Genomic DNA, 15,447 nt, shown 5'->3' with positions numbered 1-15,447 from the left:
TTCATGTGACTTGTTTTATTGTGATATTCGCTTTATTGCAGTGGTCTGGAACTAAACCTGCAATATCCCCAAGGTGTGCCTGTATAGGGGCCTTACCTGGGTTCAGTTGCATATACTGTCCGGATGGTCTCAACAACACATTATTATCTCAAGCTGCATCCTTGAAATGCCTCCAAGAGTGAGAATGGTGGGTGGAACGTCCATTCCCAAGACAGGGGAAGGTTAAGGAGCCTCCAATTGCCTGGGTCCAGCTCTCAGGTCAACTGGCAGTCACGTACTCTTGATGACTTCCTCCAACAGTATTTCAAGAACTGAGGCTAGGGTTTAGCTGTAGGGAAATTTTGCATGTTAGAATATGTAAGAGAAACCTCAAAAAAGAAAAGCAGTGAGAGACATATTTCATATTAATTATTAAATGTAAAATGTACACTAATTAAAACGTGATATTGACTTACGAATTGATGAGAGAACAGTAGAAAAATGAATAAATTCTTAAATAATGTCAGAGATATTCAGCACATACTATTACACCCAAATGCTGACAACCTGGGCTGCTAATTTGAATATCAACACGTAAATCCATAAAGTCTCATTGGCAATTGTGAATGCTCCCTCAGCTGTTTCCCTCCAGGAAGAAACATAAGACGTTGAAAAATTCATAAAGAAAATTCTGCTCTGCCCCCATTTTTTTCTTTTTTTACAATCAGTGACCAAAAATACCTTAACATGTGGGCCCAGTTAATCTGTAAGTAATTGATCGTGAAAGGTGGTGAAGAAGTATATGCCCCACACACTGAGCACTGCTTACGGCAGCGGGATGAAGTGAATCTAACGTGAACTGAACTATGTCATTTTTCTTCATGCATCTTTGTACTGTTTCACTTCAACAAGTTGGCATCATTTCTCATGAAATAAAATTAAACACAGTAAAATTTTAAGAAAGAAAAGCAAATGCTGTGCAGCCCTAAGCAAGTCACATAAGTGTCATCAAACATCAATTTTCTGTCTATAGAAAGGATATAACGGGCGTTAGTAACAATAATAATAGCAATAATAGTAACAAGTAAAAGATAAACGTTTACAGAGTGCTAACTTACTTTCCAAAAACTGTGCTAAGTGTGGATTATCTTCTGAAATCCTCATAGCAAACCCAGGAACTATACTGTTATGCGAAGAGTGTCAAGTGAAGCAAAACATGTAAAAACAGTTTTGTCAACCACAAAGCCACATAGGGACATTAATGTTTAGGTAAAGACAACCTGAGTCCATGTATGATAAATCCATTTATATAAATCATAATAATTCCTGTTTAGAACACAATCATCAGATATAAACACCTCAAATAATTTGCTCTAATAAAAATATCAACACACCCTTTATACTTGTCATTATTCATATCAAACAGTTTCTAGTTTTCAGCGAGATTATGTCTCAGGTTCCTGCAGGGATAGCTCTGGAGGATTCTAGAGTCAAATCCACAGAAGGGCCTGCCCAGGTCCCAGTGCAGAGGAAGAATCTATGTCTGAGAGACCAGCCTAGACATGGCTGGAGAAGAGCAAAGCACTCACAGCAGGGGTCTGTTTGAATTAGTCTGTGTTGTGAGGTCCAGGAAGTATTCCCAGTGACACCTTGAAGTCGTAAGACGATTTTAATATTGCAACACTTAAAAAACATATGTTACGTACATAACGATTTGGAAAATCCTAGAGAAGAAAAAAGGAATGATAGGAACTGGTAAGACTGCTCAAAAGGTAAGTAGAGGGAAAAAATATATACGATAAAATTAATAGATTTCCTACACACTAGTAATAATCAGAAAAGATACATGAAAAGTAATCTATGTACAATAAAGGAGAAAATTCTAATACCAAGCAACAAAGGTATTATGAGCTCTTTTCTGATCGATATAAGACAAACATGAAGTCCCCCAAGCAGCAAATAACAGGCTTCATTGACTACAAATACGCTCATGGTCTTGAATGAGAAGAATCAATACGGAATAGCTGCTAACATTTCAAGATTTATTATAGTTATAATACAATTAAAATGCAATTGTAAGATTTTATACTAAACCATATTCTTATTAAAATTAATTTACCATAATAAATAAGGGAGATTGGCCAAGGGGTATAAATATTTTTTAAAAAGACACAATGTCGTGGGCGGGAAGGATTATGAGCAGCATGTTTAATTACAAAGTGTAAATGGTAGAATACAGCTACAATCATTAAAACAATAGCTATTAGATCAGTAACTGAAAGAGATCTACAGGACAAAATTAATTGATAAAATTCTATTGGGAAAGATGAGAAAGAGGAGAATATAAAATCAAGTGAGATATTCACACTACCCAAAATGTATATTTCATGGTGGATCAAGGGTTAAATTTTAAAACATGGTAATGTAAAAATAAAATTTTTGACATTCTTTATTGTGAGAGAGAAAAGTAATCTGCAGGGTAATGTGTATAACACTTACTAATTTTTGCCAAGATAATTAACAACACATCTAAATGTATATATGAGTATACTGTTATGTGAAAGGACACTCATGAGGCTATAGTTTTCTTTAGGGGGTTGGTTGTGGGACCAGACAGAGGGGACGTGTAGGTGAATCATTTAACTTCATACAATCTCTTCAGCTACAAAATGTATAGTTTGGTAAAACCACAATAATTACAAATATAAACTGTTGGTTGAATGGGATATTCCCAGGGAAGTTTTTCAACTTATTCTCTTCACAAAGTATTATCAAAGTACAACATATTATTAAATGTAGAATTATTTAAGAAAATGATTTTTAAAATAACCAATATAGGAATAGGTATTCATTACTCAATATTGTTGAGGGGAAAATAAAAGCAATTAGTAGAATGGTGCCTATCAGACATTCCAGTTTTTAGCAAAAGGATACATGTTTATGTGTGTTTAAGGTTGAAAAACCAGTGGAAGGACATGTACCAAGATATGGACCTGGAAGGGGAAATCAATGAAGATCTTTATCTTTAAACATCCTTGCACTATTTCTCTAGAATCAATTATCATATATTAATTTTGTAGTTAAAAACAATTAGATGGGAAACTGCCTAATTTATAGAGAAACAAGAATAAGAATTACATTGGACTTATCATCAGAAACCACGTAAGCAAGAAGAGAGCGGATTGAAATAGTTAAAGTCTTTAAAGAAAAATCCCCACCAACCTAGCATTCTGTATGATAGAAATTACACTTCAAAAATGAATTTAAAAGGGATTGAAGACTTAAATGTAAGACCTGAAACAGTAAAACTCCTAGAAGAAAACATAGGGAAAAACTTCCTTGACATTGTCCTTGGCAATGACTTTTTGGATATGACACCAAATGTTCAGGCAACAAAAGCAAAAATAAACAAGTGGGACTACATCAAACTAAAAAGCTTCTGCACAGTAAAAGAAGCAGTCAATAAAATGAAAAAGCAACCTACAGATTAGGAGAAAATACTTGCAAACCATATATCTGATAAGGGGTTAATATCTGAAGTACATAAGGAACTTATACAACTTATAGCAAACAAACAACTCAATTAAAAAATGGGCAAAGGACCTGAATATATATTTTTCCAAAAAGAACCATACAAATGGCCAACAGGTAAATAAAAAGGTGCTCGACATCACTAGTCATTAGGGAAATGCAAATCAAAACTACAATGAAATATCACCTCACAACTGATAAGATGACTATATCAAAAAGATATGAGGTAACAAATGCTGGCGAGGATGTGGAGAAAAGGGAACCCTTGTGCACTATTGGTGGGAATGTAAACTGGTGCAGCCACTATGGAAAACAGTATGGAGGTTCCTCAAAAAATAAAAAATAGAACTACCATATGATCTGGTAATTCCACTTCTGAGTATATACACAAAACAAATGAAATCAATACCTAGAAGAGATATCTGCACTCCCATGTTCATTGAATGGATTATTCACAATAGTCAAGATGTGCAAACAACTGAAGTGTCCATCAACAGATAAATGGACAAAGAAACTATGGAATATATATAGATATATATACAATGGAATAGTATTCACCCTTGAAAAACAAGATCCTGCCTTTTGTGACATGGATGAACTTTGAGAACAATATGCTAAGTGAAATAATGCAGATGGCAGAAAGAAAAATATGCTTCATCTCACTTATATGTGGAATCAAAAAAGCCAAATACATTGAAGCAAAGAGTAGAATGGTGGTTATGAGGGGTAAGGAGACAGCAGAAATGGGGAGATGGTGGTCAAAGGGCACAAAGTAGCAGTCCTAGAGGATGAATAAGTCTAGAGATGTAACGTACATCATGCTGATTATACTTAATAATACTGTATTATATACTGTAAATTTGCTAAAAGAGTAGATTTCAGATGCTCTTACAACACACAAAAAATGATAACCCTATGAGGAGATAGATATGTTAATAGCTTGACTAATCATTTCACTATGGATATGTATATCAAATCATCATGTACCCTTAAACATGTACAGTTTTATTTAACAACAAACTAAAGTAAAGTAGAAATAAAGCCTTTCTCGAAAGACAAACAGATATTAAAGGAATTTCATGCCAGTAGATATGCTTTGCAAGAAATACTAAAAGTTAATCAGACAGAAGGAAAATGATACAGATCAGAAATTCAGATCACCATAAAGATGGGAAGAGAATAAGAGAAGAATAAATAAAAGTAATACAAAATATTTTATTTTTGTAGTTCTTAATTGGTCAGACAGGTAACTGTTTGTTCAAAGAAATCACAGCAACAATGTATTCAGTAACTATGGTGTATGGATAAGGGAAATGAATGAAGGAATAAAAAACAGAAGGACGTAATCAGAATGTTCTGGTATAGGGCACCTGCATATCCAGGAAGTGATAACGTATATTGGAAAGTGGATTTAGATTAACTATAAATGTATAGTGGAAATTCTAGGGCAAACACACACAAAAATTTTAAAGCAATATACTTCGTATAGTAAGAGAGAGGAAATAGAATCATATAAAATGCTCTATTAAAACAAAGAAGAAAAAGGAGGAAAGCTAAAAAAGAAATGAACTAGTGTAATGAGTAGAAAACAGTTACAGATATTAATCCAACAATATCAATAATCACTATAAATGTGAAAGGTCTAAACATAACAAAAGACAGAGACTGTCAGAATACATATTAAAAAAGAAGACCATGGGCAACAGATCCGGACACCTCAGCAAAGAAGATATACAAATGACAAATAAACATATGGAAAGATGGTCAACATCATACATCATTAGGGAATTGCAAATTAAAACAACGAGATACCACGACACACCTATTAGAATGAACAAAATTCGAAACAACTCACAACACCAAATGCTGGTGAGGATCTTGGGCAACAGGAACTCTTATTCATTGCTGGTATGAATGTACAATGGTACAGTCATTTTGGAGGACAGCTTGGCAGTTTCTTACAAAACTAAACCCACTTTTACCATGTGATCCAGCAATTGTGCCCTTTGCTATTTACCAAAAGCACTTGAAAATGTATGCCCATGTAACATTCTGCACATGAATATTTAAGAAACTTTATTCATAACTGTCAAAATCTGGAAGCAACCAAGACGTCCTTCAGCAGGTGAATGAATAAAAGGTGATACATCCAGGGGCCAGCCCGGTGGCGCAGTGGTTAAGTTCGCATGTTCTGCTTCTCGGTGGCCCGGGGTTCGCTGGTTCAGATACCGGGTGTAGACATGGCACCGCTTGGCACGCCATGCTGTGGTAGGCATCCCACATAGAAAGTAGAGGAAGATGGGCACGGATATTAGCTCAGGACCAGGCTTCCTCAGCAAAAAGAGGAGGATTGGCGGTAGTTAGCTCAGGGCTCATCTTCCTCAAAAGGAAGAAAAAAAGTGATACATCCAGACAATGGAATATTATTCAGTACTAAAAAGAAATGGGCTATTGAGTCACAAAAGAACATGGAGGAACCTTAAATACATACAACTAAGAGAAAGAAGCCTATCTGAAAAGACTACATAGTGTCTGATTCTGGCTATATGACATTTTGGAAAAGGTAAAACTATGAAGAAAGTAACAAGATCAGTGGTTTCCAGGGCTTGGTGTGAGAGAGAGATGAACAGGCAGAGCACAGAGGATCTGTCGGCAGTGAAACTATTCTGTATGAGACTATAGTGATGGATACACGTCATTATACATTTGTCCAAATCCACAGGATGTGCAACACCCAGAGTGAACCCTAATGTATAGTATGGACTTTGGGTGATCATGATGTGTCAATGGAGGTTCATCAATTTAAAAAAATGTACCACTTTGTGGGGAGTGTTGATAATGGAGGAGATTAAGTTTGTGTGTGGGCCAAGGGTATATGGGAAATCTCTGTACATTCCTCTTAATTTTGCTGTGAACCTAAAAATGCTCTAAAAAATAATCTTAAAGAATTATAAAATGTACCATACGGATAGGCTTAAGAGGAAAAAAAATGACATGATCATATCAATTGATGCATCTGATAAAATCCAATATCCATTAATGAAAAAAGTTCTCAGCAAATGATAAGAAAAAGACCACCCCTCAAAATGGAAAATATGTCACTGATTCTTTTTTTTTTTTTTTGAGGAGGATTAGCCCTGAGCTAAGTGCTGCCAACCCTCCACTTTTTCCTGAGGAAGCCTGGCCCTGAGCTAACATCCATGCCCATCTTCCTCTACTTTATATGTGGGGCCCCTACCACAACATGGCTTTTGCCAAGCGGTGCCATGTCCGCACCCGGGATCCAAACCAGCGGACTCCGGGTCGCTGAGAAGTGGAACGTGTGAACTTAACTGCTGCGCCACCAGGCTGGCGCTGATTCTTTGAGAAGAAGACTCACAGAAGAGCAAACACAAATGTCCAATAAACAACTGAAAAAATATTCAGATTCTTTAGGAGTTGGGGAAATTTAAATTAAGTAACAAGCTGATATCACTTTCCACTCATTTGAATGGCACCAGCAACAAGAAGCATAACACCAATTGCTGTTGGGCATGAAGGGAAAAGTGCCCTCTTAAACACTGCTGGTGGAAATGTAAAGTGGTCTACATTTTTAAAGGTAGCCTATCATATATACAAAAATTAGAAATACATATACATTTTGACATATCAATGATATTCCTGGTAATTATTGCACTGAAATAGAAGTAAAACTTCTTAAAGGCATATGCATAAAAAATTTCATTATAACACTGTTCCCAGGATGAAGAAATGGGGGAACAAAAGGAAATGTGTATACCTAGGGACACGGATGACTGAAATGTGGTATATTCTTACCATGGACTAGTACCCATTCACTGAAAGAATGAACGGGAGCTACACCAGATGACTAGGAAAGATTATTCATGAGGTATTCTTATTTTTTCTTTTTGAGGAAGATTGGCCCTGAGCTAACATCTGTGTCCATCTTCCTCTACTTTCTCTGTGGGACGCCTACCACAGCATGGCTTGACAAGCGGTGCCATGTCCACACCCGGGATCCGAACTGGCGAACCCTCGGCCGCCGAAGCGGAACATGCACACTTAACCGCTGCACCACCGGGCTGGCCCCTCATGAGGTATTCTTAAGTGATAAAGCAAGAGGCATAAAAAGTAATTATAGGAGGATGATAGTTTATAAATCAGTAACAAAAATCTAACACTTTTACATATGAAAATATACACTTACCTGAAAAAATAGGACTGTGGAGGATATTATGCATATGAAGAAATGTGTGCTGAAATACATACTATATCATTAAGCCAACAAAAGGAAAGGATGAAGAAGCACGGATGCTGGGAGGGGAAGATGAAGATACCCACAGTAAAAACAGCATGTGGCGTATGAGGCCAATTACGTAACACATATACAATGTATAAATTATAAACTTATATATAATATAGGTATAAAAAGATATATGAAAGTGTATAAAGTCTTCCATTATAGCAATGGAAGCATCTCAAAAGGATGGGATTTAAAGTGACCTTTAACTTCTAATGTTATTTTTATACTTTATTAAATTAGAGATAATGAACACCTACTGGTTACAAAACGGAAAAAATGCAACATATTTCATACCAAAAAAAGGGAAAGGAAACGGGGACCTTTTACTTCCTATGTGACATTAACCTCTCCAAGTTCAATTTATCTCATGTGCAGCAGAGGTCACAGCACCTAGTAAAATATAACAATAACAACAAAGCTTATTGTAAATAGCTACTGTATACTTACCTCATGGTAGACCCTGTGATATGAGACTTTTATATGGAAGTTCTCATTAGATTCTCAGGCAAAACGTGTGTTAGTCTTTTTTTTCCCCAATGACATCAGATTTACTTCAAAAATAAAATTGCTCAATATGAGATAACATACCAAGTAAAATGTAAAACTATTTATAGACATGACAGGTACTATCACGGCATGATATTACATAGAAGCAAATTAACCAAAAATGAAGTACTATAAAATACCTAGTGATACATTTAGAAGAAATATTAAAAAAAAAAAGTCTCTCACACACAGACACACACATTATAAAGTTTCTGTAGGGAAAAACCAAACAGCTATTTAACTGCTATTTGACCTCAAACAAGACAGACTAGGAGCCTCTTGACTTGGAGAAGTTAGCTGTCTTGTTAAAATTTATTCTTGATTGAGATAAATACATGAAAATATCTTGACAAATGTCAAGAAACATAAAGTCCTAAGTAACAGTTCATATCATAAGATTCAATTTCAAGTTTAACAAAACATTGTAACACGCTGGTTTCCTATTGAAAAACAACTTACCAAACAGTATATAAAGATTAGGATAAGCATTCTTAACACACAAGATTAACCCACAGTATTAAATTACAATTTTTAATTTCAAGAGATATGTTTGGACTTGTGGTGGATGCTAGGAAAACCCATGGCTAAGCTGGCGGCACAGGCCATCTAACCTCCTTATGTGGTATCCACATACCTGAACACACAAGAACATCATAGGTGCAAAGGATCAACTGTCAATGGGATTAAAAGGGCACAGTCCCCGCACAGCCTGCAGTAGTGCTGATTGGCTGGTTTGAGTTTGCAATGAAAAGAACTTATTGATTATAACGAAATGACATGTGACTTCATTTTTCTATCTCAATATATTGAAATTAGATATTGTTCATTTCAAGAAAACTGAAAAATCATCTGGAAAATGATGAGAGTTAGAAAAGGGGTCAGTAATTTAGGCAGACAGAAAATATATATACAAAAATTAATAAATTTTTGATAGGCTAGCAATAGGTAAAAAATCAATTTTAAAATGATCCCATTTACAATAGAAAGAGAAAACGTATACAACTCATACACAAATTGATCAAGTAATGTTCAGTACAGAAACGAAGAAAGCTACAAAACTGTTCTGAGTGTTATAAAACAGCTTACAAAACTGGGGAGTTGTACATATGGTGGTGGAAGAGAAGGTCCTATTGCAAAAATGATGATTTTACTCATCTTTGTAGTATTGACAAGATAGACATCCCAATGGGATAGTTAGTTAAATCTGAGAAATTAGTATTAATATTGATCTCAAAGAATAATGAGGTGAGAGTATGCAAGAAATAAAAGACATCTGCAAGAAAAGTGCCTAAATTGTATTTTCAAGATATAATAATTAAAATACCAAACATACAAAGAACTCTTAAAACTCAACAATAAGAAAGTAAACAACCCAATCAAAAAAGTGGGCCAAAGACCTTAACAGACACTGGCAAATAAGCATATTAAAAAACACTCCACATCATATGTCATCAGTGAAATGCAAGTTAAAACCACGAGATACCACTATACACATATTAGAATAGCCAATATTGGGAACACTAACACCGAATCTGTTGAGCATGTGAAGCAACGGGAAGTCTCATTCATCACCGGTGGGAATGCAAACTGTATAGCCACTTTAGAAGACAGTCTGGCAGTTTCTTATGAAACTAAACATTATCTTTCAATATGATCCAGCGATCACATTCCTTGGTATTTACCCAAAGGAGTTGAAAACTTATGTCCACAGAAAAACCTGCACATGAATGTATTAGCCACTTTATTCATAATTGCCAAAACCTGGATCAACCAAAATGTCCTTCATTGGGCAAATGGATAAATAAACTGTGGTACATACAGACAATAGAGTATTAATCAGTGATAAAAAGAAAGGAGCTCTCAAACCATGAAAACACATGGAGGAACCTTAAATACACATTACTGAGTAAAGAAGCCAATCTGAAAAGGCTCCTTACTGTATGATTCCAACTGTATGACATTCTGGAAAGAGAAAACTATGGAGACGGTAAAAAGAGCAGTTTTTGCTAAGGGTTGTGAGGGGAGGGCAGACTAGGCAGAGCACAGGCAATTTTTAGGGCAGTGAAAATACTCCGTATGATACTCTAACGATGGATACATGTCATTATGCTTTTGCCCAAATTCACAGAATGTACAACACAAAGATCGAACTCTAATGTAAAGTATCAACTTTCGGTGATCATCTCAATGGAGGGTCATCAATTGTAACTAATGTCCCACTCTGGTGGGGGATGTTGATAATGGAGGAGGCTATGCATGTGTGGGGGCAGGGGGTAAGCAGGAAATCTCTGGACCCTCTGCTGAATTTTGCTGTGAACCTAAACCTGCTCTAAAAAAGAAACTCTTTAAAAACAAAAATCATGGAAAGATCTCTGATGAGTTTTCATAGATCTAAGGAACAGAACTAATAGTGCCAAAATTTCATTTTTAGGCAGAGGGAAAATATAAAAATACAGAACTCAACACATTATAAAATTCATCCCTTATGGTGTAAAATGGTGGATTTCAGGAAATATGAATATAAACCAGGATATGAATAGAATTCTATAGATATCTATGATGTATTGTTATGTGAGAAAAGCAAATTGTAGAATGTTTATTATAAGATTCAATTTTGTAAAATACAACCCCAAACACTATGTAAGTATATGTCGATGTATACATACTTTTAAAACATAAAAAAGTCAAATACGTCATCTGCAAAGTTAATGAAGTCAGTATACTTCTCCTAGCTTCAATTTTCTAAGCAAAAAAAAAATCTGTTCTCAAAAATGTCAGGAGCAGTGGTAGTAATTTTAATAAAATCAATACATTTAGGATTGACGGAGGGCTGAGAATGAGTCAGATGATGTGCTCAGTGCTTGTATGCAGGACTTGCCTTTTAATCATCACGTCACTCCTATGGAGGAGATTCTCCCAGTATTCCTAATTTAGAAGCTTATCTCAAGGATCAAAGGAATCAACATGTTTGCATAATGTATGACAATATACAGTATTTTTTTACATAACAATGCAGAATTAAGAATTATTATTTTGGTATTTTTAAATTACACTGTGAACACGTCAACACACATGTCACGTGTGCACATCCAAGGCTGTGCCTATAGTGAGGAAGCTGGCTTAATAGCTAGGCTGAAATTTCACTCATAAATCATCTTTCTTCAAATCCAAAGTTTTCTAGTGAGTTGGGCTTTCATGTGACCGCCTGGACAGCCTTGGACAGGCTGGTATTAAAGTTCCTCAAACCACATTTCCTGAGACTGCGTTTCAGAAAGAGAATCAGTTTCCTGGGTCCCCAAGTGAAAGGCTACTGACTGATCTGTGTGCTTGACAGGTCAGGGAATTTCCAGATGTGGTGTGTATCTTTGTTATGATGATATAATGTATCCAAATTATAAAAAATAATTATCTACATAGAAAGTGAAAAAGTGAAAATACTGCACGATCTCACTTATATGTGGAATCTTAAAAGTCAAACTCATAGAAGCAGAGAGTAGATCAGTGGTTATTAGGAGCTGGGGGATGAGGGAAATGGGGAGATGTTGGTCAAAGGGTACAAACTTTCAGTTATAAGATGAATAAGTTCTAGAGATCAAATGTACAGCATGGTGAATTTGGTTAATAATATTATTGCACAATTGAAATTTGCTAAGAGAGTAGATTTCAAGTGTTCTCACTACTTACAAAAACATGGTAACTATATGAGATAATGATATGTTAATTTGCTTGATTGTGGTAATCATTTTACAATGTATATGCATATCAAAACATCATGCTGTGTACCTTAAATATACATAATTTTATCTGTCAATTATATCCCAATAAAAGTGGAGAAAAAGAAAGTAAACTACTCAAATGAGGAAACGAGAATGCAGAGTATATTCTTTTAAAAATGAACCAAAAGCATAAATTGAAAAATATCATTGTCTTTACATTATAGAATCAAACATGTAGAAAGTGAAAAAGAAACAAAAATACAACAGAAACACAAAATGTAAACTACTACGAGTATGTACTAAGAAGATTTCAGGACCTATAATTAAAGTGCAAAGCTGCATTACATAAAACAAGAGTTTAAATGATCGATACATACCCATGCTCCCAAACATGAAGTTGACACTGTAGAAATGTGGAATTTTGTCAATTTCATCTATGTTTTTAAGATAATCAGATTAAAATCTCTGTGGGAACTTTTTGGTAACTTGACAAATAGCTGATAAACTCCACCTGTAAGAATATATTAGTGGGAATTAATAACTTACGAAAAATACTGAAGGCCAGTGTATTAGTTTCCTAGTGCTGCCATAAGAAAGTAGCACAAACTTGGGTGGCTTTAAACAATATAAATTTGTTTCACAGTTCTGGATGCGACAAGCCCAAAATCAAGGCATTGGCAGGGCCATGCTCCCTCCGAAGCTTCTAGGAGAAGGTCTCTCCGTGCCTCTTTCTGCTTCTGGTGGTCCAGGAATTCCCTGGCTTTTGGCAGCATGACTCTAATCTATGCTTCCATCTTCACATGACCATCTTCTCTCCATCTGTGTCTGTGTCAAAATTTCCCTGCTCTTATAAGGATATCAGTGAAATTGAATAAAGAAACACCCTACTCTAGTATGACCTCATTTTAACTAACTACAATTAGAATGATCCTATTTCCAAATAAGGTCACATTCTGAGATACTGGGGTATTAGGGCTTCCACATATCTTTTTTGGGGACACAATCTAACCCACAACAGCTAGTGAGGACAAAAGTAACTAGAAGATAATATCAAGTTATAAAAATTCAAACAATGTGGTATTGTTTTAAAAACTAAATAATCAAGGAAATAAATGACTTTCCTAAAATTCTATTGTATACATTGGCTCTTTTCAGGAAGATATAATTTGATTCCTTTTTGGAACTCATATCATCTAATGAATTCCATTTGGTTTGAGGTGAATTTTAACACATAAAACAGTAAAGTATACTGTGATATAGAGGGCTGTCTATGAAAAAATGCCCAAGAAGAAAAGCAATTTTCAGAGAAATGTGTGGGATAATACTCAGTTTTCATAAAATAATCCTCTTCTTATAAAATGAATAAAAAACAAGGAAATATATGGAGTTTTCTATGTGTCCGTATGTTCTTGTCTGTTTTTGTGCAGAGAGGGGAATGGAGCAAAAGTTTAATAAAGATAATGGAAAAGGTGTGGAATGAATTAGTTTTGGTGTAGGTTATTAAATTTGTCAATTTGTATCTCTAAATTCTTTCCTTAGATAAACTCTGAAAGTACTACTTTTAATATTAACAGTAGTGACCAAGAATATTCACTTTTTAAAAATGAATGAAAACATCAGCCACTCACTCGGTTTTGTGTGCTTAAACACATCATTCATCCTCTCTACACACACACTTGCTATCCAGAATAAAAAATGAAGTAACTGCTTTTAATAATAATGATAGCAGTAACACTAAGAATGCTAATGAAATCATTAACATTCACTGAAGGCTTACTCCCAGGTCAGGAAGTGTGGAAATGCCTTTGTATGTATGCTCGCATAACAGACCTCAGTCAGATACCAGCAGGAATTCCATGACATAGGATTGAATCTTCATTAAACTTATGGAAAACACATCTGTAAGTTAAAAAGCTACTTAGAAACATAAGAGATTATATTATCATGAAAAGTGATTCCATGCCTACAAAGACAATTAAAAATTAACATGTAACAGTATTATTTAGAATCTGTGCCCACTAACCAACATGTGAGTACTCTGCATTATCTTTCTTACTAGCTAAGTTTGCCTCTATTGTTAGAATATTCTTTATATTTTTATTCAGCAATTATTTAATGAGCACATCCTATGTGCCAGGAGCTACTGTTGGCACACAAGGTATTATCTGTGAACAAAATAGAAAAGAATACCTCTCTATTGGACCTATGCTCTATTTTTCAGCTGAGGTGAGAAAATTAAAATAATAATAATTAATAAAACAAGAAAATTAGGTTAGAAGATAATCAATGTTGTGCAAAAACTAAAGAGTCGATCAGAATAGAGAGAATAGAATTGGTGTCAAGGTGGTGGGCAGGTTGCTCCCCTTAGGCTCCATCAAGATGGTTATATATGAGGAAAGACTTAAAGAAAATAATGAAGTGATCAATGACACAAAATGGATTCCTAAAAGTTTGTGATGTACATTAGCTACTTGAGAGGAAAATATCACGTTTGATTTCATTTGAAAAAATAAACTCTAATGAATGGGTTAGAGAGCTATATTTTAAAAGATGATCTACATATGTACATATTTTAAAAGCACGTAATATATTGTGTATGTATTCTTATACTTTTTGACATATATACACTTGAGGATCTGATGAAATCTATCTTCCATCCACTCTGAAAAACATATTTATGATCATATTCCTAAATTTATTTTTCTTATTTTAGAGGGTTCCCAAACCTACTAGTGCCCATCCATGAACTCTCTGACATTTGTGCATCATGTGTAAAATTTGCCTACTTACACAATATGAAATGAAGCTTAATTTTGATTTTGGAATACAAATACATGGATATCTTTTAAGTTCCTAAATAACCTGTGAAAATCAAGCCTTCAGAACTCTGAAAAGTGGTAAACATTGTAGTAAGCTTGGCACTAAGAAATAAGCAAATAAAAATCACTGCTTTCACTCTACACCAACATTTTATGAACATAATCCAATTTATAACTAATTCACAATAGCGAGAAAAAAATTACTCAGCTATACACTCATGAAGAATTATTCAGCCTACATAAAGAAAATTATAGAATTTTTCTAAGGAATTTAAAGGGCCACTTTGGAAGAGGACCCACCACACACACACACACACACGATCTGAGACAGTAAGTCAATATTAATTGTTCATTTTCTCAAAAAATATTCTCATGTTACTGCAAATAAGTTAGAAAGCCAAATGTGGTGTTATAGAAATTTGAAAAGTGAGGTTAAATTTTAGCTGTAAATCTTCAGTAAGTGAGATTATACAAGGAAAACCTCAAAAAAGAAAGGAAATGAGGAATATTTGTGATAGTAGATATTAAATGGTTCATTAATTAAAATTGCAGT

Source organism: Equus quagga, chromosome 10 (genome assembly GCF_021613505.1).
Source record: "Equus quagga isolate Etosha38 chromosome 10, UCLA_HA_Equagga_1.0, whole genome shotgun sequence".
In the NCBI taxonomy this organism is placed as follows: Eukaryota; Metazoa; Chordata; class Mammalia; order Perissodactyla; family Equidae; genus Equus; species Equus quagga.
The sequence above is the reverse complement of the archived record's forward strand: the minus strand, read 5'-3'. Positions refer to the sequence as shown.